Source organism: Heliangelus exortis, chromosome 9 (genome assembly GCF_036169615.1).
Source record: "Heliangelus exortis chromosome 9, bHelExo1.hap1, whole genome shotgun sequence".
Taxonomy (NCBI): Eukaryota; Metazoa; Chordata; class Aves; order Apodiformes; family Trochilidae; genus Heliangelus; species Heliangelus exortis.
The window spans coordinates 20,565,298-20,589,693 of record NC_092430.1 but is presented as its reverse complement, the minus strand read 5'-3'; the positions used below and the strand labels follow the sequence as shown (position 1 = coordinate 20,589,693).

Sequence of the window (24,396 nt, the reverse complement as noted above, 5' to 3'; positions counted from 1 at the left end):
AAGAAGGGTAGGTGTAGTTGGTGACTCCCTTCTGAGGGGAACTGAGGGCCCTATGTGTCGACCGGACCCATCCCACAGGGAGGTCTGCTGCCTTCCTGGGGCCCGGGTGAGGGATGTTAGAAGGTGACTCTCCCAGCTAATTCAGCCCTCTGATTATTATCCAGTGTTGGTAGTCCAGGCTGGCAGTGATGACATTAATGGAAAAAGTACTAAGACAATTAAAAAGGACTTCAAGGCACTGGGTTGTAGACTCACAAAGCTGCACTTTTTTCCTGGAAAAATCTTCTGGAACATTGTACATCTGTTTATGAACACTTCTTTGAAAGCCTTGACTGTGGTTTGTATTTCTGTACGAGGTTCCTTGACTGGAAGTTATGTAAGATATCAAAATTACACATTTTAATGGACACATTTGGCCTTAAAGTGAATGTAAGTATTTGCTTCCTTTTTGTTTCGTTTTCTCTTGGAAACATTGTTTCAAGGTTACTAACCTTGTGATTATACTTTTATAGCTGTTTTTCTGGTAGGCCTGTTAGCTTCATAGGCCAACAGTGTAAAGATGGGAGAGATTTAAAGCACATTTCCTTTTTGAAGTCTGTGTGCTGATTTTTGAAGTCTGTAAAAGGAGTTCCCTGATCCATTACAAAATAATTCTTTTGCCAACAGAAAACATAATGTATTCTGGTGACACTTATAATTGCAGTACTTCCAGAACAATTACCCTGGTAGTTAATTTTCATATTGTTGGAAATCATATTTGCATGTTATATTTAATTGAAAACGGCATGCTTTGCTCTTTGCACATCTGGAAATACTCATTGGGTTTAACTTGAGAGCAAATGTGTATTTACTTTGCAGATAAGTAAACATTTAGCTACCCTGACAGGAGAATGCATTTTAATATCTCCTGCATGTGATCCTACACCAATGCAGAGCTGTGGTTTTCCAGGTTGTAGCCAGGCCAAGTAGGGAGGGATACTGAATGCTCAGGTGTTTATTCAGCATATCAGATTCCAATGGTTATGAAGTTTTGAATTGTGCCAGAAACCAGGTTGTGGTCAGGTGTTGACCTCTTTGTCCTCAAGCTCCTTTCCTGATGTTGCCTCTCTTCAGTTACATTTTCCACACTTGTACCAGGTGAGATTCCAGCTCAGTGCTTCCAGAGAAAAAGGAAATAGAGCTCATATCTTTTGAAAAGTTGGCCTTTACTTAGCTTTTGACACTCTTCACCCTGAGCTGTGATAGAACACACCCTTTCCTTTGGCAAAGAGGTAATTGAACTTCTCATATGAAACTGAAGACACACAGTTAATGATGTGCCAAAAACTGAAGTAGGAAGAACATCCCTGTAGAGGATGAAGAATATAGGTAATGGGGTGGTGTACTGGCACAGAATGAGAGCACAGTTTAGTTAATAAGAACTGAAAACTACAACCCAAACAAAAAAACCAAAACCAAAACAAACCCCCACAAACAAGAAAACCAACAAAGTTTTATAGCTATGTCTGGGTGGGTGTGATTTACTTAAGCCAGGCTTGTAAGTTAAAGTCAAGGTTTTGTTGCATGAACAGAATTAGGGACTAGAGTGAAATTCCAAGCAGGAATGTCACTGGAGGGGAACTTAACTTTGGTAAGTAAGTTACTAAGCTGGGTGGTGGTCATTCAGCATTGAGAAGATACTGAACTAGCCAGTCTTCCTAAGCTTTTAATATCCATCTTTTTGGGGACTAGATTTTAAAGTTTCTTCCAGCAATGCATATTGGGTTTTTTGGGTGGGTTCAGGATAAAAGTGTGTGACCTTGGCATGAAAAAAAAAAGTACAAGATCAAATTCTGTTGCATAAAACTACACCTGAACTGTTAAATAAAAATCCTTTCCTACAGATTAAGACCGCTGCTTTTCTCCTACCTTTCAAACATTTAACCACACTCTTTACATGATGCTTAAGCTTTCAAGTCAAAGTTATGAGGTGCTTCAGCCAGGCTTGAGTCTGAGAATGAGACCCAAACCAGGACACTAACAAAATGACACCAAGATTGACTTCGCTGTGCTTGCTGGCTGAAGTGAAAACTGCTGAAATATAAATCCTATATCCTGGGATTTCACTGCCTGCTGGAACTAATCTCATTAACTTAAAACCACCTGAGGCTTAAGAGAGATATACACTGCCGTGAGAATTTATATTAATCTCATCCTAGGGGGAAATCCTTCCCTCCCCCAGCTTACCTTACTTTTGACTTTGTCATTCTTGAATTACCAGGTCATTTCTCCCCCATGGGAAAGTCGTCATAGCTCATAGCAATGCAATTACTGTATCTGAAGTTCACTGCTATATGAATGCTGAGATACTGTTCCAGGTTTTTCTTCTTAAATAATTTCCTAAAGAAAATTGAAAAAGAATATCTTTGGAGTAAGTTTCAGTGAACTGCTGAGTGACAGAAAATACTCTAGAATTAAAGACATGGCATAAGGAATACATCTTATTGAAAATATTTAGGTGTTTATTGCCATTGTTAACTTAAATACTGAGCTTTCTTTGGCTGTGACAGTTTTGAGTTGCCTTTAACTTGTAATTGGATGCAGAAAATTCAAGTACAAGGTTGGTTTTTTTAAATCCAATTAGTGTTGCCAGTGAGAGCTGTGTAGTTGTGTGGTCGATATGCTGCACTCCCATATGGATGGAGCCTCGGTCCCAAATCTACATTCAACATTAATTCCAGCAAGTAGAAATATTCCCATTGACACAGGATGATTTTTGGTGAGGCCTTATCTGACAGTCTCACTGGACTTTGTAGGAAAATGAAATGACCTTGTTCATGTATCTTAATGTTTGTCTACTTATGAAAAAATAATTCAATTTTGAGTTATCCATTAAACACCTCAAACATTGATGGATATTAAGAAGAAAAGTAATAGTAAAGCTGATTTAGCTCTCAAAACCAAGAACTACAGGCTTAATTTCTGAGCCTTAATGAAATGAGAGCATCATGGTATAAGCCTGACCCTCGGTGTGCTGCATCCAGAAGGGAGCCCAGAGCATGGCTGTGTTGTGGAGGTTACTTGGAGTGAAATAAAGGAGAAAAACCTGTGATTTCTCTAGAATAGCTCAAAAGATGGTTTGTGGATTTGAATGGCAAGTCTTTTGAAAATGGATGTTAATAGTGGCTTATTAGCCCTAAGTCACCATTTTAACAACCAGTCATTTGACAAGTCCCATAATAATAGATTATGTATAGGACAGGGATAAATGCAGTTGCAGACCAATGTAAAGTAAGCACAATAAGAATGTAGTGCCCTGTCTCTGTTTCATCCTCATGATGTGAGAAAAAAAGGTTTGTATTTTCAAAATGCTTCCTTGCTACTACAAGAAGAAGTGGTGTGTGCTTCAGGCTGTGTGATTGGTATAACTGGTGCACTCCATCAGTGTTGGACCCTACTTCTCCCATAAAAGCAGTGGAGTTTGGGTTGCAGTAGTCTCATTGTGGGCCAGGTAAGGATTGTGCAGTGGATGTTTCCCTGCTCTTGAAGACGAGAGGTTTGCACATTTAGAGCAGCAAGAGAGGCCTGTGCATCTCCTCATTTACCCTCTGTTATTTCAGGAAGGAGTAGAGCTCAGACTAAACTTGACCAAGGTACTATGGTGGTAAAATTTGGGGTTGGGAGGGACAGTAGGATGGTTAATGAGGAGTTTCTGGATTGAAAGGCTCTTACTTGTTTGTGTATTGGTCCTGCACTGAGTGCTTGATGTATCAGATTCTAGTAAGAGAGGGATATGCACTGTGATATACTTAATGTGTCCAGTACTGATAGTAGTAATAGCTCAGGTCAATTTGTAGTGGAGATAATCAGGAGGTAGTGTTCATGTGTTGTGTTTTGCTTAGAAGCCTGAATTCCTAAATAAGTGGTACATCAGTTCATTCTGTTAACTTTAATTTCATATGCAAGGCAAGAAAATTTTGAAGTTAAGGTTGAAAAGCCAAGAAAAGGAGTGAGCAGTCCAGTGTTTTAATGGTCTTCGTTGTTCCTTGATGCTTAAATGGCTTTGGACATAGAAGTGATCTGGTCTGTTAATGTGAATGCCCCATTGAAGGTATTTAAGAGACTACAATGAACTGTGTCTGAGGAGATAGTTAAGTTGTATTAATATGTATGGATAAGAAGCCCATGTAACTTGCCTGGCCTAGGTAGTGCTAATTATGTACTGTTTTGATCTTGTCTAGACATAAGTAAATTTGGCCAAGTGTTTTTGATTAATTTTATTGAAAAATCGGTGAAGGTATAAATGATTATGGATAGTGTTGTCAAGAAGAGTCTCATCTGTTTCTGCTGGCTGAACTCTAGAGTACATTTCTTTTCATTACTACATAAGTAAGTACAGCATATTGTAGTTTATTTAGTGATGGACAGGCTGTTAATTCTTAAAATAGCTAAGGAGTAGGAACCTGACACTTTGAGTGATTTATGTGTTTTCTTTGTAAGCTTGTTTCTGTTTTGTAACCTTTAAAATGTGGCTTTTATGAGTGGTATCATTAAAATTTATACTCACTCTCCTATGTGATGTTAGTCATTATTGCTCTGCTGTGCCTCCAGATCACCTGTCTGATTTATAAAAACAGCCTTCCTTGGAGCTAAATAGTAATTGTTTTCCTTTCTAGACTAAATGCATGTGGACTTTGTTATTTTTCACTGGTACTCCCATACTGCAGCAGAGGTCAGAATCTGGCCTTTTTCTGCTTTCTGTCCAAATGTAAAAGGTTGCTGGGAATAACTGTGTACGTCTAAGAATGAAATATGAAGCAGTGTTCAGTTTAGGGGAAGAAACTGCCAGAGAATTAGTTTTGAAGTGTACTCTGTTTTTGTTAACTCAGATTGATATACTCAGTAGGTTATTGAATGGTGTGTGTGGTTTTGTTAAACTGATTTTAAAATGTCTCAGTGTAGAGGGAATCTTCAGGAAGAGAATATGTGAGCAAGTACTGAAAGTGAGTCTTTGTTTCTATCAACTGAGGCTGTTTAGAAGATTTTACATAGCAGGAAGGATATAGCAAAAGGCTTTGTTGCATATTTAGTCTGCATCCTCAAACTGAGGGTGCCAAAAATGTTTCTTTTAGAAGGCTCTGCGATACTTTAAGAAGTTGTGGGCTTTTTGGAGCAAATGAATCAAATGGGAAACAGAAGTTTTGCTTGAGCCAGGGATTACTGCCCAAGCTTTCTGAAGGTTGTCATGCACACTGCTTGGTCACTCATGAAGATGACTTATCTCGTTTTTTGGTTTTTTTTTTTCCACAGTTTATGCAGACAGGTCATCTGACAGATTGTGGTAAAGATTAATTCATTTCAAACTGCCCAAACATGATTTAGCCAGGTTTCATACAGAGGTGATAGGGAGTTGCTTCTGAAATACTGAGCAGTATGACTGCATTTTTTTTTTTCGCCACAAACTTGTTTATCTCATGCAAAAGAGCAAAGAGTCAAGATGCTCTTAGCAATGCCAATGTGGGAGGTGTGTGTTTGTCAGCTTTTTTCTTTCACAAAAAACCTTACTGTTGTAATAATAAATGTTTTACTGATGTTAAAAGAGGATAAAACACTTACTTCAGTGCAGCCTGAGGCTACCATGATGTATTCAGTACCGTTATCTAATTCCATTGAAAGATGTGTGAGACAGTACTAGAAAACAAATTTGAACAGCAAAAGTGTTATTGTTGGAAAACTGAGAATGAAATAGTTCAGCTTGGAGGTTTGTCAGAGTGAGAGCACTCAAAGCATTAGATCCTCAAACCAGCAGCCTCTTCTTGAAATATTTGGTATCATGCTGCATGTTGTTAAAATTTCCTGTTTGCTGCTGTTCCCAGGATGATTATTCTCTCAATATTTACATGGCAAGTTTCCTGGTACATTGCAAATTTCCCTTTTTATTTTCACAAGAAAGAAAATGAGGGCATCAGAGGTTCCTTTAGTTAAGACAACAGCAGCATAATTCCTGAAGCTGGGAGGGATGCTCTCTGTGTCTTCTTTCCCTTGCCCCACACATTGCAACTGGACTTTGATTAGAATCCTAATATCAAGCTGAAGTTGAATTTTTCTCTGTGCTTCTTACAAGTATTTAAAATTGTGAGCAGATTCCATACATGAATGTCAGTGAGATAGTGAAGAAGGCAGAGAGAAGAGCTGTGATGCTGATTAGAGGTGGCTGAGTAGAGTTTTTCATAGGGTTAATGCTTTCCAAGTTGGAGGGTATAAGACTGAAAGTGAAGGGCATGCTCCACAGTTGAGGGAAAGTGGTAGAATGGTCCTAATGCAGAATCTCATTAAAGCAGCTGTCAGGATTTCTCTCTTTTACCATCACCTCCCCTATTCTGTAAGAGTCAACTGTCGTTTTGAGTGAGCATACTGCCAAAGAGGCATTTACAAATAAATGAAAAATGTCACAATTGATTTTCCTCCTTTCAGAGTACTCTGTGTCAGCTTTGTCACAAGCCCTTTGTTACTCTCTTTTTCAGATCTCTTGTCTGGACATTGGAAATAACTTTGGATATTTCTGGGCTTCCTTCTGTTGACTCAGGGTAAGCTCCCTGGTTTATGACTTTTTATCAACATTAGTGCAACAATTAAATAATATTGACTTTTCAGTGCTTATAAAGGATGAAATGCTAGAAATTCTTACCAATTACCTTATGAAAGGATATCACAGGTGCCTAATACAATACACACTTGAGAGTGCTACTACCATAACAGGTTTACTACTTAGTTTCTTCTAGATACGTATTTCTGAATTTTGGTAGCTCTTTTTCAAATGTGTCACACAGGAATAAACACCTAAAATACATATAGCTATTTACTGTTAGGTTTTTTTTCCCTAAAAAATAGGTACTTTTAAGCTGATAGCCTTTTCTTCAATATTTTAAAGTTTCTTTCTCTCTTTCAATGTATATTATAAGGTTATTATGGTGCATATCACTTCTTGTAAACATGCAGAACAGTTTTTTTCTTGTGTATTTGCTGGCTGGGTAAGTGAACCTAATGAGCAATATTTGTGATACTGCTTTTAATGCACAAGTGTTAGCAGAAGAATGGATGTCTGGAATTTAATTTAAAGAAATAGTTGAGATAGCTTAGATACAGAGAAGCATCTAAACTACTATCACCTCTAATAAAAAATGTCATTTATTTTTTTCCTTGAACTTCAGTTTTGCAGTAGCAATCAGAAATACATAGTGTGTTGTACAAAAACTGCTATGAAAAAAAAATTATTAGCATGTGTAGAAATGCTTGTGATCCTTTAAGTAGAAGTTGAAGGCTTTTAATGGCAGGGCTAGAGGCATGTTTAAGAGTAATTTTTGTCCTGTATGCAGTATCTGTGATACCTAAGAAGGGTTGATTGCAAATAGTAATAAGACGAGAGTTTAGGACTTCCCACTAGCCTCAAAAGTGAAAATTTGCACTGTATAGAAAGGTTGGGTTTTGTGAGTATTTCTGAAGGAATTCTTCAACAACAGTTCATGCACATTTTGCCATCTGGCAGACAGGACAGAATCTCTATTTCAGTCCATGGTATTTTGGTCATAACATGTTTTAAAGTTTCTGCATTTTATCACTGTTGCTAATTACAAATTTTTAAAAACAGAAGAATTGAAGATGATCACATTACTGCCATTTTTGTACTGTGGAAATTCCTAGGAAATCCAGGAAGGAATTGGACTCTTTAAGGGAAAGCAAGAACAGTTTAAGATTAGTCACTTATCCTATATACAGATATTCTTTTTTATAATTATTCCTCTTTTATCTGGGTATGTAATCTGGCCTGATTAGCTCTGTTACTAACACAGAAGAAATTCCTGTATTCATATTTTTCAGCTGTTTAGAGCATTTTAAATGTGTTCCATTCACAACCAGCTTTTAGAGTCCATATATACATATATATATAGCTTAGTTAAGATGGAATGTATTGAATTTGTAGTGCAGATTTTATAATTAATATCTAAACTTTACTGAAAGCTTAGAATTATTTTTTTTTGTTCCATTAACTAGAAATAAAAAAAATATTCACTAAAACCAGTGAAGAGCACTTTTTATTTCCACTCTGGAGTCTTTGTTTGTTTACATGTATGCAAGCTTCAGGAAAAAGCTGTCTAAGGGAGTCCCTAACACTGTTGCCCAACCTTGATTTTATTCTATTTGTATTAGAAGAAAATTTGTGAACCTAGTAAAGTTCAAAAACGAGTTCTGGGAGTGCAAAAACTGATGGCATAATTTCAATGAATAAACCAGACTGTTCAAGGCTGTTATATTAGTGTAATTAATTTTTATTGTTACTGTAAACAGAGAGAAGGAAGGAAGGAAGACTTCTGAAAATGGAGTAGAACTCAGCACTCTCAGCTCTACACATCCCTCAGACTTCACCCTCCCATTTGACTTGAACAACACAGGAAATTTTTTTGAGGTAAATCTAAATGGAAGTGTGTAGCATTACAAATCTAAATGAGGCATGCACTTGTGAACAAAGCCCTGCTGCAAAGGGAAATCTACAGTGCTTCTGTAATGCTTACAAACCAAGGCAATGTAGATGGCTTGGTATGATTTGCACAACTTTAGACATTGATCACCAGTTCTCTGTATATAAATATACTCATGTTTCATAATAATACTGGTGTTGGTTTGTCCCAGCTTCAGTAGAGCTGGGCACACACTGATGCATATGTGAACCTGTGTGCCAGCTGAGTGTAGATAGGAGAATTGCTACTGTATATTGGTCTGAATTTTAAGATTTCTCTCAGCTCCTGGGTGACCCTACAAGCAACGAATGAAACATGCTGGTTAACAAAATTTCCATGAGTTGGAAGGTTGTCCAAGATCTCTAAAAAAAAAAAAAAAAAAAAAAAAAAAAGAGAGAGAGAGAAAAAATGTGAACACCTCTACTGCTTACTTCGTTTTCTAAGGGACTGGCAAGTAGGGAATAAGCCCAGGAAAAGCTGAAGGGGTATATAAAGCATCTGCTTCAGTGAGAACCCTCAGTGAGCCAGAGACAGTTCTGTATTGCTACTTGAGGCTTCCAGCAGACTTACTTTCAGCCAGGAGCAAGGCAGTAGGAAAGTGAATAGAGAGCTGTATCTTTTAAAATCAGTTTATGTTCTTAAACTATAAATAAAAATGTTAAAACTACTAAAATGTCAGTGTAACTGATCGTGGTAGTTGATGTTGCATTGTGTCCCATCCCACCCTCCTCTTCTGCACCTTGATACTCCTTGAGTGTCTGTGTTACTGAGCTGACTTCAGGGAGATCACTTGTGGAATAAAGGAATTGTTCTTCATTTGGATGTATCTGAGGCTCTGCTCTGTTGTTGCTGCAGCTGTTACAAAGCATCATTATCCAACTGGTTTCCTCTGAGCTGTTTTGTGTAGTTGCTTTATAAACAGCATTGATCTAGTGTAGTAGAACTAATGGCAGAAAGGACATGTGAAGAGGACGTGCCCATAAGACAGTGCTATGGGTGGATGAGTTGGGTGTAGGTAATTTGTTATTCAAACAGAAATAATGAGGTAAAATGCATTTTACTCGTTTTTGTTGTGGCACGGTGGTCAAGCCTGAATCACTTCATTTTAGGGGGTTGTACAGGGCAATGGAAATTGCTAATTATTTGCTTAACTGATCCTTCTCTTGCTGTTGCCTCTAGCTGTATCATGTTAATGCTGATCAGAGAGATTAATCATCAAAAAATCCTCCAAACTGTACAGGAGAATATAATGAAGTAGCCTAATGTTGAAATAGTTTAATTGCTGCTTAATCAGCAGAGCAAGGGCAGGGGAGGAGGCTCATGTGCTGACCCCTGGGTTCCAAAGGAGTCTATTCAAAGCACTGGCTCACAAGGCAAGTAGTAAGATCATCTCTGCACAGAAAGAGGCAGTGTCTTTGCATTTCCTCAAGTCATTATTTTAGCAAGAACATTTTGGGAATATTTTCGGTGCTTGAAAGCATTAGCAAGACCCAATGAATTTTAATTTTTGCCCCATGAAATTGTATTATTTGTTTAAGAAACAAATAATGATAATTGTAGGGGTGTTTTTTCTTGCATTTACTAGAGAAAAATTGTTTGAAATTCCATCCTGAATTGGTTCCTGAGTATATATGCCTGCATACAGATTTGATTTACTGTAAGAAAATCAACGAATTGCTGTGGGGTTAATAGCATTGGCTGAATTTGATAAGCATATCCTTGGGCTCCTTTGAAAATTATAGCTGTAATTAATGGTGGCTGAACACTCCTATGACTACTCTGTAGCTCAAGAAACTTGTCACTGATTCTGGGGGTCTTTGGTTGAGCCAAGATTTCACATGATGCCTTAATACAAAGGCAGCAAATAGAGCCTTCTGACCCCTGCCATCTGTTGTTAGGAGTATTTTCTTATTTTCTACTGCTTTGGGGAAGAGTTTGGCTCAATGTTCTTGAATTGAGTATAGAGACATAATCAAGATTTTTAACATTGAAAAAACTTGAGTTGCATGCAGGAGGTAGCTTGTGACAGCCTGGTATGCTGAACTAAATTGACACATAAATAAAGCAATGTTTTCATCAACAGAAATGCGTTGCTGTTTAAAGTTGATTCTCTCTATAGGGTGCCATAAAGTAATTAGAAGATCATAACAGAATCCTTCAGTATTGCATATTAATTCCTTAGAGGGATGAATTAATCTTTGGCTGCAGTAGTGTATGACTGACTATGGAAATACTATAGAACTATATATATAAAAAAAAAATCTCTAAAACAAAGTATATGTTTTCCAGATTAGCATATTTATTTTATAGAACTAGAAGTGATACTTCTACTGTTTTTTACTTGGAGAAAACTGGAAGTGAAAGGATTTCTTAAACATTGAAATGGAATGCTGTGTAAACTGCCTTTAAGAAAACTGCATTTAAAATATTTGTCCTCTTTAAGGACTGAAGACTATTGGAAAATTTATTCTAACATGAGAAGAATCTCTGTTACAGATGATGATGATTTTTGCAGCTAGTGTAAGCTAATATAGCAATAGCAGCATATGGTAAAATTGAAGAATGAGAATTTTAAGCAGATTTTGTCCCAGCGGTGGATGGAGAGCTGGGTTTGTCTAATTCAGACAGTCAGACAGATTGGTCTTGATTGGGGGCTTTCTTGGAAATATATCTTTTTTTTTTTTTTTTTTTTTTTAAGACAAATAATCTAAGCATGAGTTTGTAATAGAGGATTATGTTGACTGGGAAGAGAGGGAAGCTGTCCATGTGCTTCCTTCTGATGGAGGAAGATGAAAAATATTATTCCCTAAGTTTGATCAGGAAAGATTCTGTGTGCAGGCCCCTTTGATCTGACAAGTTCTCCTGCTCATAGCGGGAATTCTGAAACCCACAAGGATATTATTTTTCTCTTTCTATTTCTCCTGTGTAGGATGTATTTCTAATTGTGCTATGCAGTGTATCTCACCTGAAAAGTTCTTCCCAGTGCATCAGAATTGTGTTTCTGCTGTGTTTCAGTTTGTACTTATAATTTCAATTATTTTGAGCATTTGCCCTTTCTTTACTAATATTCTCAGCAACACTGGTGAAACTAAGTTGATGGAAAGGCTCTTGCCTGTCATATCCCAAAATAAGCCCCTTTTCTTGAAGAATAAACTAGACCTTGAGGTCTAGTTTGCTGTGGTAAAGGCATTGGGAATGTGAAACAAAAAGTCAAAAGTCTAATTTAAAGGAAATTGAATTTAAGGCCAGCCTTGGCTATGTTTCTCAGGTCAGTGCTTCCATGGCCTTGTAGAAGGTTACATTCCTTAGCACATAGAAGGGCACGAGAGGTTCCATACCTGTGAATCAGAGCTAATGACTCTCCCAGCCTTTGGTTTCAAGCACAGTAGTGTAAAGGCTCTTTATTAATTGGCAAATGTCTAGAGTAGTCTGCAAAAGAAATTTTCAGAGCAGCCAAGGTATATAAACAGTATTTCTCACTTGAATATTGAAAAAGTAAAGGAAACGTGGAAGCTTATATAGATACTTCTGACCTTTCTGTAGTTCAAGCTAGAGATGCAATATTTAGCACCTTCATGGCATTAAGTATACTTAATTCTCTAAGACTGTGCTGGTCTAAATATAGCACATGGGAGTTCAGAAGTGAGTGTTTTGTATACCTTAGGAACTATGAAGGAGATAAGCATCCTGGGAGAGTTTTGAAATTTATTTTAATGGAAGCAGGATCAGGCCTAAATGCTGGGTTGTCAGGAAGGTCATTTGTAAGTGATCAGCAATAACAGTGATGAGTTTATGTCACACAAGGAATTCTCTAAGCTATTGTCAGTTCCTGGGATTTGTTTTGGGATTGTTGGTTTGGGTGTTTTGGGTTTTTTTGTTAGAAAGAATGTGGCTATACCTGCATGAATGAACCACCCTCATCCTGGTGATGTCAGTGACAAAGCTCTGATGGATTTCAGCAACAAAATGAATCTATCTGGAGATTCAGGTCATGTGCATAGATACAGTACTGCCAAGAGCAAAATATTTTGCAGTCCCAATGTGAAAACTTCTGTTGCTTTAAGGCATCTCAATGCATTATGGAAAAGAGCTCATCTCCACTGAGGACTATTTTGCAATGGTTTTATTTTCAGAAACGCTAAAGACAACCAAGAAATGATGACCCAATTTTTTATTCGAAAACCTATCACCCCAACTTCCCCTCTCTTCCCCATCCCACCCCCACTGACAAATTACTTGCACAGCAAATAATAATACTGTAATTAAAAAACCTGAGGCTCAATGAAGAGGATATCCAATATGTAAGGCTTGCAGAAAATTGAACTTAAAAACCTGAGGTTTCAGTGCATTTTTTAGAGACAGGGTTGATGTACTTGGAGGTAGGCAGGCCCAGCTAGTTGGGAAGCTTATCTTCCAAGGTTAAATATTCCTGTTGTTTTCACCTCTGCTCTTCCAAGTCCATCTGTGCCTTCTATCAAAATCAGCTGTGCCTGCTGTTTTCTTAAAACACAGGGACTGTGGGAGTCTGGTTTTGTAACTGCAGACATTATGGATTTTCTGTGATTTCAATGAGCAACATTTATTACTGGCTTTATGCTAGCAGTTGCTTTTATAAAGTAAGACTTTCTCAGATAATTAGGGTCCTTTCTCCTGGATACCATTATCACTGTTTTAGTCAACAGCTCTGTTAGAAAATAATTGGGTTTCAGACATACAGTTACATGATCTCAATTTACCTCACCTGAAAGACAATTTTATTACATCATTTTTGTACTTTTCACAGCTCTCCTAAACTTAATCAGTCTTCTTAGTTTATCTTTTCTACTTCTGTGCTCATGTCTTCATTTATCCACCATTAGTTCCCTTCCTCTTAATGCAGAAAAAAATCTACATAGTAGGTAAGTGTTAAGATACAACGAGGAGAAATACAGCAAATAGTGGGGTTACAACTAAAGTGGTTTGCACAAACAAAACAGAAAATGGGGGATGTGGGTCTTGGTATTTTAGTTTGGTGGTTCTGCTGTGTTGTAAAAATATATTTGTAATAAGTGTGAGAGCCTTGTTTTATAGCTTTTATAGAAATAGTAGTTTCTTCAAATGCCAGAAGCCTTCTAGCTTTCTTTTTTTCAAGTGAGTGTTTTTTAGGCTTTTTTAAGGCTTTTGCTATTCCTTAGAATCACCTGAGGCTTGACAAATGCACGTGTTTGTGTGACTTGTCTTCGAGCTGTACTTCAGATTTCTCTTTCACCTCCCTTTGCAATAGGAATTACTTGTTCAAACGTTTTTGCAGTTTCTTTATGATAGGCATTTCAGATACCTACTGCTGAATAAATAAAACTGCTTTCCTAACTTAAGGAGCCTGGAATGTTGTTTTTTGCTTGTTTTTCAAAATCTGTTGTAGTACAGAATGTAGTTGGTTGTCATAGGAAAGAAGATGGCCTGGCATTGAAATGAGAACATAATTAAAATTATTTTTACTTTTCTCAGGACTTGGAACAAACTGTTACTTAAACCTTTTCTTAGAGGTATTACACCTAACAAGTTCTCTTGAGAGAGATGGTGGTAAGGCAGCTAAGCTATCAACAAAATGCTGCATGGCTGCATTCCCTGGGGTTTGCTTAAACTTCAAAGTAAATATGAACTGAGAAGAAATATAATGCAATCTGGTAAAGAAGCTGCAGCATAACTCCAGTAGCCACAGACACAGCAATGTGCCAATATAAAAATCTCTTATTACATGGAATATAGGTAAAATCATAAAACCCTGAAGATGCTTCGCTTATATTTGTCCTTGATGAATCCTTTTCAGTGTCTTCTGATGCTGAAGTCAGTTTATGCTCCAGACTCTGTGGACTGGAAACCAGGTCTCTTTACCTGCTGTGAAAAAGGTCCTGTGAACTTTTTCTGGGCTGTCTGTGTTAGATTATGACTTGCTAAATGCTGAATGACCACTGAGCTGAAACAGCAGTCAAGTGGTGTTATACTCCTGGTCTTGATCTTGCATCAGTTTAAGGTTCACTAAACCACTGAAGCCACTTGTGGTCTGAGGTTTTCTTTCTGCTTACATGAACGTGTGTTCATAACACTGGTCTTCTGGGTTTGAAGCAAGTGGAGGGGAAACAGTAATTCTTAGGTGTTTCGATTGTCTCCTAATATTTTTTTTTAATTTTATTTTGGTATGTCTACTAATCTGTGCAGTATTTGTTTTATTGTAATTCTTTCTCAGAATTTGCAAACACCTTCCAATATAGGATTTGTGGTTTAGTAGAGTCACAGCTTTCTCTTTTTACTTCTGAAATTTAGATTGAGATGTAGCAACTCTTGTTTGATGTTTTGAGGAGGAGCATGGTACAGGGTTAATGGTGAAAGGCATGGTTGAATTTGAGGACATAGATATTTTAACATAAAGTAGTGTTTTACCTGATTACTTTTGTTGGCTTTCTGTGTATTCTGGAATATGATACCCTCAGCTGATACTCTTAAATAAGAACGAATGCAGCTCTTCATTGAGTTATCCAAAGACCCTAATCTGTATTATTATATTACACTCTCTATGAGGAGATGATGTGATTCATAGATTTGGACAAGAGCTGCAAAGCAGCAGGGGACAAATCTGTTGATGATTGCTGTATGCAGCTGGGCACCTCTCTTTCTGTCTCTTTGCAGAACACAGTGGTCCAGGTGCTGAGCAACAGGGAGACCTCACCCAGAGAGGCTCTGGTACCCTCACTGTGTTTCTGTTCCAGGTTGCTGGAGGACAGAAGAAATTTGGTTTGGAAGTCAGGATGGCATAAGCTTGCAGGAGAATGCTGGGGTTTGGAGCTAGGTATCAGACCACTCTAGAAGTTTTGGTAAAACCCCCCCAAATATGTCACCATTACTACCCATTTACTGTCTTGGAAGAAAGCATGGTTGCTGAGTGAAGAAGAAACAATTAGCAACTCCTATAAATATGGATGTCTTTATTAAGGAGCATATATATATATATATGTATACATGTGTGTGTTTTTTACAGACCTATAGGCAAAAAACTTTTTTTTTTTTTTTTTTTGTTGCTGTGAAGGTCAGTCTGGAGTCATTAATTTAGAAAAAAAATTATTTTATTCCAGTGTTACCTACTGAAACAATGAAGCTTTATAGTCCATTAGTTTTGTATGTAAGGCTCCTATGACAATATAATTTTCATGACTGCATTAAAATGTCATTAATGTGTTTAGTAACTACTCTTCTATGATCCATTAATTATAATAGATGAATTAGATAGGAATAAAACTTATATTCTGAATTCTAAATGGCTGACTTTATTTGCAATAACTGTTAAGCATGTAATCCTTAGGTTCTGGTCTTAAACCATCTTATTTGATAATGTAACAAAATTGGTTGTTCCAATGCCTTAAAAAATTAGTACTGGTAAAATCCAGTGTGTGTTGAATTGTAAAGGTTTAATTTCAGAACAATCCTTTTTGTTAGTGCTATATTGCTTTAGTGTGCTGTAGTTGCAATAAATCAATGTGAATATAAATAATCTGCTGCATCCTTCAATAGCATGGAGTTACTGTGTTACTAGTTTGTCTTATTTACAGCACTGTTTTTGGTCACCTTTAATGAGTTTATTTCTAACTTGTATCACTATAACTAAAAGTAATAGTGGTTTCCTAAGCAGTTGGTTTTGTTAAAGAAATAAATATGCATGTGAGTTTTGAGACGATTTTAGGTCAACTGTGGAAGTTAAACTTTAGAATCTTTACTTCTCAACCTTGGACATGGGTGGGAGGCAAGCTGAGACCAGTTCTTTCCCCTGTTTCAGGGAGAGCAGTAAAGCAAAATTAAATAAATAGATAGACTAGCTGCATGTACATTGCATGTGAGAGTGGATCAAGTATTTAGATACTGCTGTCTAAAGCAGTCTTAAAATTTTACATTGGTAATCTTTCCTGGCCACCTGTGAATTGGAATTTGTTTTGTAGGAAAACAACCAACCCTGGTATGCTTTGTTGCTGCATTCTTCCTGTTGTTGGTTCTTTACATGTAAAACAATATTTTTTAGACTTGTCTATACTGTGGCACAACTTAAAATGGAATACAGTTAATTTTACCCTTCACTCAACTCTCCTTTTGCAGGGAACTTCACATTAGGATACAAGCAGAATTTTCTCATATCTGTCAATTTTCCCATTTCATTAATCTTAGGAGGATTAAATTAATGTTAAAGTTGGGGGTAACCTGCATTAGATTCAGGATGACCTTATGATTTACTTCAAAGTTTGGATTTTTTAATTTATTTTGGTTTGGTTTTCTTCTATGGTTTCAGTGGAGCTTGAAAGAAGGCATCACAACAAAAAGATAATGGAGGAAATTAGCAGCAAAAGTGATGTTTTGTGTCATAGCTCTTGTGGCTTTGAAGTTCAATAGAAACAAGCAGTAGAGGAAAGCTGTTAACTTGATATCATCTCTTGCATCTTAAACATTTCAAATTAAAATGTTGTCTTGCATCTTTGCCAGAAATCCAGATAACAAAAACTCATTGTGCTGTTGTTACTGCTGTGAATGTTAATCAATTTACACTTCTAGTTTAACAGGATTTACTCGGTTAATCTGAATAAAACTACTGCTTGCTTTGGTGTCACTCAATGTGACCACCCAGTCCAGTGACAAAACTCTGATTTCTGTGGAGACACTGTTGGTCTGTATTAAGCAACATAGTGAGCCTATGGGTACTGTTTTGAAGAAAAATGGCTTTGTGTTCAGTGCAATCCATGACTCCATAAAATAGGTGTTCCATAGACACTTTAAATGTGTACACTTTATTCTGCAGAATAAACTGCATGTTTCTGTTTTTACTGGAAGCATTACTCTGGATGCTTTGTTCTAAATGCTTCATTTTTTTTCTCACAATCAACACATTCATCTTTTTTTTCTTCTACTCTCTCATATCCCTTGTTTCTAATTAACATCTCAAAATCACTACCTGTCCTCCTTTCTAAATAATCTATACTTGTTGGCATTCCTGCAGCACACCTCTGCTGTGAAGGCAGCACCAATTAATATTCTTTTCAGTAGCTAAAAATAAATAGTCTTCATATATGAAGTCATATCTCAAAAGTTATCTGTTTGGTAAAATGGCCTTTACCTAGAAAAATAGTCATAATCTGCAGATTCCCTGTTTGCTCTTAGGTTACCACTTCATATGTGAATATGAATTTCAAGGCTAGAGCTTAATCCCTGAAAATATTATGGTGTCTTTTACTTCCAGTTTTTACTATACTGCTTTTTCTCTCTTAAACTTGATCACCTAAAGTAATTGTAATAATGAAGTGAGGCATAAGGTAAATGCAAGTTATAGGAAAGTGCTTTGAAAAATAAAAGCTTTATGTCTTGAAATTTATCACCCTTTAAAAAAAAAAAGCAATAAAAAAAAAATAGCACAATTTATCTTTTATAAGTAGTTAGAAAACCTCTCTTCATGAAAACTACTTCTTCATGAGACTCCTGAAATTGTATCTTCTTCCATATGTAGATTAAGAAGTTGAATGTGTGAGATGTTATAACTTTGGCAAGCTTAAACACAGATTTATTGATCTCTGAGCTTCAATAGTGATGAGGGTCCTCTGATACTTCTTGTAGTCAGTAGTATTCAACACTATTGCTGTTAAGTTATTTATTTGTGGATAAATTGGATGGCTTTACTTTTTTGGTAGCTTTAAGCATCTTGCTGTGCTTCCTTTTTCATAGAAGGAAAATTTAGGTGTAACATCAGGCCTTAAAGCTGACGGGAAGTAATATTTGTCTATTTTGAAATACTTCAACCTTCAGGAATCAAGTTAGAAATGTGACCTGTGTACTAAAGGCAGGAAAGAAATGAGCCCAGTAGTTTGGTGGATCTGAGAGTCAACAGCTATAGACCAAGAGGTTAAAAACTACAACCTAATAATGGTCTTGCTTTTGGTTCAGATATTTAAATTGAGGCTGTGTATCACACTAAAAGATGTGATATAGCTCAGTCAGATATTTGTGGACTCAATGCAGAAAGTCCTGAGTTTAATTTGGTTTGTGCAATGTAGAAGGTCAGTCTGGGTGATCATGGTTGCCCTCTATAAATGATGTTTGTTGAAAATGAACATTCAGCTGAATGCATTTGAAGAAGCACGAAACAGCATTCATTAGCAGTGGGATGTCAATGGATTACTTGGGTTGGAATAAGCAGATAATTGTGAAATGCAAGGAGAGTGGATGTATAAAATTAATGGCTTTAGGAAACTGATGAAAAAATTGCTGGTTTCATGTAAGCTTAGATGTAATGTTATATTTATCTTTTTAAACAACAACAACAATCATCTCAAACTTAAACAAATCCATAGAACTGACTCTTGTAAGTATGAGATTTATAGAACTAGTGGACTCTTAGCTTCCTTATATATTTGGTATACAAAACAGGACTCAGTGTCCATACAGTTTCTGTTTGAGCTCCAGTGTTTTTAAAGGATCTGGTTGCCTGGAGAACAGGAAAAGGGGAGGGATAAGGAAGGGAAGGTTTAGAAGTTTGGAACAGGCTCTTAAGTGGCTCCCAGAAGGTCTGAATGTGCTCATGCCTGTGGACACACCTGTGCTGAGTTTGGTTTATGCACTTCTGCACCTGAGTGGAGTCAAGTGACATTTAAAGAAACCTTTATACAGGCTGTTTGCTTTCTGGTGAGTTGCAGATACTTGTGAATTTATAACTTTTGTGTGGTAATCTTTGAGTGCAGTTTAGTGAGCTAAGAAAAACTGTAAAGTCTCAAAGACAGATTAAATTGGCAGCAACATCAGTGTTACACAAAAAATGCTGAAGTCAAGCAAAGTGACAGTGTCTCTGTTGTCTCGATCATGAAAAAATAATTTCAAATTAAGTATAAATGCAGAAGCTTTTATATCAAATGAATTTGCTTTATTATGCAGCATATTTGTCTTGTTTTCTGGGTGCTTTTGCTATTCCCCTGGGTGAAAATTAGAGGTGAAATATACTGCTAGCCTGATAGGACATGGCTTTGTATCTTGTGCTTCAAAATATCCATGAACAGAACAGTGAGAGTCTTAGGAAAATGTAATTTTGTGCACTGATTAGTGACTCAATAATTCCTTTGGTGTGCTAGGAGTTTAGATTAAGTTTTAAGAATAGTTTTAGCTTTAGTTAGTGGCATAATTCTACCGTTTGCCTTATTTTTATGGGCTGCTGGTCTTTGTCCTGTTGCATTCTGTGTATTTCCATGTGGGAAGCAGCTATCTGCTCAAACACAAAAAAGTTTACAGGGGCAGTGCCTTGATTTGTACAGGAAATTTACTGGGTTTTCTGTCATGAACCCTAACAGCCTTATAATATATTGGTATTCAGGAGTGACTTTTACCCTACCAGGAGATGTTTAAAGAGATGCCAGTGGGAAAATTGAACAGAGTAAAGCAAATTGAATTAGGTTTAAGAATTTGTGGCCTTTTTGTCCTATATATCAAATTCATTTTTCTCAAATGCTGTTCGTATTATGCTGCATATTAATTGCATATTGCATATTCTTTATTCATAATATACCACTGATGATAACACGAAAATTACATTTTAATTCCCAATGCTACCTTAATTTTAATGTTTCATTTACTTCTCTCTTTAACTAATCTTCTGTCCTCTGAACAAATTTGATTAAAATCATTGCATTTATTAAAAAGAAATGGGCTAAAATAAATCAGTGTGGTCCCACAAGTAGCTAGCATTCAAAATCATTTTCTGGGAGTATGCCTTTCATTGCATGGCAGGTTCTAGGGTAGGAGGTGGCTGATTAAAGCTCAGAAATAGATAGGGCATTGAAAGGTAGAAGAAATTACCTGCTTTAGTTACTGCTTTCTCACTTCCTGGGTGACCCATTCTACTTTTACGTTCTGTCTCCTGAAGCTCTATTAATTTGTGAGCTTTGGGATGGGGTGGAAGAGAGTGAGGAGTGATTTCAGGTGATCTGTTCTTCTACCAAAGAGGCTTTGGGGAACATTTGTGCTCCCAAAGCAACCAATAGAGCTTTGTATATGTTCTGGCATGGGATAAAAACTCATAAATTCTCCATTCAATGGGTAAAAGTTTTTAATGTTCAGACTTTGTTTCTTTATCCATTGAAGTGAAGATGTATTGCAGTGCTATCTGAATGAATTGCTACAACTGAGAATGTCAGTCTTGCTGGTTTTGGGGTGCAGTCAGTGTGTGTGTGGTCAGTGTACACACTTCTTGATCTTGTGGTTCTGATCAGATGCCTCAGAATCCTCACTTTGAACCTTTAGGGCAAAGGGAAAGCTGGATGAACCACGAAGTCCATAAATGTGCACTGACTCTTGACAGAAGTTATTTAATGATAAAGGATGTCTTATTTGTTCTCCTGTGTTTGAACAAGACAGCAAATCTGGTGTTTACATGTAGAAGTTGGATTAATTTCTTGTAATTTGTAGCTACGCTTATTTTGTTACTTTGATCAAATTGTTTAACCTTCTTAATTTTCCATTTAATTATCTGATTATCTTTGCCTGTTTGATGTTATGCCTTTCTGTATAATTAGGGTGTTGTAATCCTCTTGTTTCTTGGTCTGTGAGATGGAGTTAATGATGTCTTGTGAGGAAGCATGAGACAACCTTGTTGACAGATTGGCTAAGTTGGCAGGGAGGAGCTCACTTATCGGTGAGTAAAATTTAAGCATGGGTGTTTTCCAAAGCAAACATCATAAAGAAATATTTTTAAATGCTTACATTTATTCTTATGGTTGTTCCTCTCTGCCCTCATTGTGTGGCTGATTAACAGCATTCAAGAGCTGATTAGAGGCTCATGTACTGACAGTTTTTTTTACACAGAGAGTTCATGAAATGAGGTTTTACCTCATCATAACAATAAAGCTGTTGCTTTGTCAGGAAAGTAAAAATCTTGTTTTCTGAAGCCCTGTGCACCTCTCTCAGTCCTTCAGTAGGGAAGGAGCTGATTGTGTCAGATCTAAGGTGATTTTATAGCTCAGCTTGGGGGCAAAGTTAACTCTGTGGAGGGTCTGCATGTGGGTGTGACTGGATGGTGAGGAATTGGATGGGATTTTGTCTGTACACATCTTCTGTTCATAGAATACAGAAATAGTATAATTATTCATTGCCTGTTTGGAAGTGAGGAAAGTCACTGTGAGATGAGGTGACATCCTGAAGTTTCCTGCTTTTAATTTTGTTGCTGTCAACCTCCTAAATTTAGTAAATGTCAAATAGAGGACTATATAATGATGCTTTTTAGCTGAATTTTACTCATTTGGGCTATGTCTTGATAACTCTTCAAGAATTGTGACATTTAGTGCTTTTGTAATAAAAAAGGCTTCAGGAATATGCATGTTTTTCCTTGAGAACTGTTGTGAGAAAGGAACTTTCTTGGTGCTGGGAGCATTTCATTGTCAAGAGTGTGGCAAAGTCTTTACATCCAAAGAGATAACTTCAGAGCATTCTTCAGACTGCAGAACTGTGCCTAAAAGATGTCACTGCTTCATGCCATCTGACATTTCTTCATCTCAGGGCTCAAGATCTGCAGCAAGAGGTGGTAGTAACAAGGAAGGGAAACTCAGACTTGTAGACTGTGAGTAGCCTTGTCTCTATCCACTTATAAGTCTGTCATTTACACAGTTCTTTTCTTGTCTGACAACCCCTTTATAACTTGACTCGCTCTGTATTATTACTAATTTCCTTTCTTGCTATTACTTCATTCCTCCTTAACGTTCTTTTCATAAAATTTTGAGTAAGAAATCTGTCTGAAGGGAAATATGGGTTTTGTATTGACTAGAAGAAGGAGATTTGGCACCTCAGACTTACAATGGTACTTCCCTTTTGCAAAGTTCTTCTGATTCAGTCTGTCCAATAGTTCTCTTGCAATTTGTATAGATCTTCAGTTTGCATAGCTGCATGTGAAAATGATGGCTGGTGTAAATAAGAATTTGTTGAGTTGCTTTGAATACTTGTTTTATTGATTTATTTCTGTCTAGACATCACTGCTGTTGTAAATGACAGATTAGTTCCTCATTAATGTCACATGCAGAAAATCAAGTGAATGTCAGTGTTTGAGGATATCTCTTTTAAAATAAATTCATAAAGAATTTTGACATATTATTAACATAAACCCTTGGTAGTGCTACTGCCTGAAGACAGCTCATCCCAAAAGGAGAACACTTTGTGGTACTCATTCCCCTCATCATAGACAATGTGTATGGGTTAAAAATACAGGTAGAAAACCAAAATGCTTATCACTAAGTAGCTGCCCTCATGAGTGCACCAACTTAACTGTTGGTCTTGATGAGCTCTTTTGCTGAATACAACACGTTTTTCTTTCCTGGTTATTGATCTTGGAAACAGGAACACCTAAATAACCTTAATTGTTGTAGTTCTGACAATGTATTTACAGACATCTGAAATTCTTATAGAATGTTTAGTTTTTAAGTGATATCCAGTAAAGCTATAATCTCAATTTTAATAAGTAACATTCAATACAGTTTAGTTGCATGCAGCTTTCTAATTTTCATTTGTACACTATGAAAAAGACAAAAGATTCCCAGCTAGTAACATTTTTAGGTACATGATTCTCCTCTGTATCAGACAATGAGTTGAAGTCATTAATCCTAAGAAATTATAGGTTTACTTAATTACATTCTGGAAAAACACTCCTTGGCTGTACACTCGTTCTTTTTATAAAGGCTTAAATATTTTTACATGTTACAGGAAAATCTGTAGTAGTTGGCTCAGTGCAGTCTAGCCCCCTATTTTTACAAGGTGTTGTATAAACAGTAGAGAAATTCCATCACACTTGGAGCTTATTTTCTAAATACAGCAAGCAGGTAACAAGCATGATTGCAAGCACAGGGAACACTGATCCACCACCATTTGTCTGGCAGGCCACTGAAAAAAAAAAAAACCCAACAGATATCTGGATGTGAATTGGTTGGGCAGTGATGCTGCTGTATGTATTATATTAACATCAGGAGGCTTTTATCAAGGACCTGATCTCTACTGTGCTTTATTGCCAAGAATCATTCTATAAAAAGACATTTGTCCAAAATAACTTGCTTATTAGATTTGATGAGGTGCAGCAGGCTGATGGAAGAGAAAGTGATGTTATTAAGGCTATGGTAGTGCAATATAGCAGTAGAGTTATAAATTAAATAAATTTATTTTCAGTTGTATGATAGATATGAGGACTAGGTTAGCAGCTGTGCATCAGATATAACTGCCTGGCTTCTCTCCAAAGTACTTTGGTTCACAGTTCTTGACTGATGATTTTCAACAACTTTTATTTGAGTTTCAGGTAATTGATGAGTTTAGAAGAGAATGTGCACCTTTCTGGTTACAGTTGTTCAGTGTAATAATAATACCAATTAGTACCAATGTGGTTTCACAGGGTAAATTAAAAACATTCATTTCTATAGGGAGAAATACTAAAATTTTTAAGGCTGTTTTCTGTGTGTAGGAGGATGGTACAGATTGTAAAGAAGTAGACCGTGTACATCAGTACTTTTGGTAGTGAAAGCTTTAATATATAAACACCAGTGGGGAAGGCACTAGCTTTTATGGAACTCTTTGTTAATGAGGACACACATGCTGAAAGACAACAAATGCTTACTTTTTTTTGATAGGGTTAAAAGAAATATCCAGATGAAAATTTTTATCTTATAGAACAGGTGTTTCAGTTTAGTTCTTTAGCTGGTATACTTTGACATATTGATGACATGGATTATAGTAGCTAATGGCCTGAAGATTCCTCAGGGGTGTGCATGCTGTCTTTTTCAGAAAATATGAAGGGGAAGTCAAAGACAGCTCAATTAGAAGACGTACAACACTGAGCAAAAAGAAGGATAACGTAGTTAAAATAGGAAGATGAAAGAAT

At 36.7% G+C, this 24,396-nt stretch overlaps 1 protein-coding gene across 1 annotated transcript in view; it reads left to right on the top strand.

The window, feature by feature from the left end:
- The window catches only part of NAALADL2 (N-acetylated alpha-linked acidic dipeptidase like 2), a 363,639-nt gene that overhangs the window by 20,283 nt on the left and 318,960 nt on the right, over positions 1-24,396 (top strand). The window contains exons 2-3 of the mRNA XM_071752638.1: positions 6,504-6,566; positions 8,330-8,443. The gene's annotated coding sequence lies outside the window, so the exon portion shown is untranslated. The remainder of the gene's footprint in view (positions 1-6,503; positions 6,567-8,329; positions 8,444-24,396) is intronic.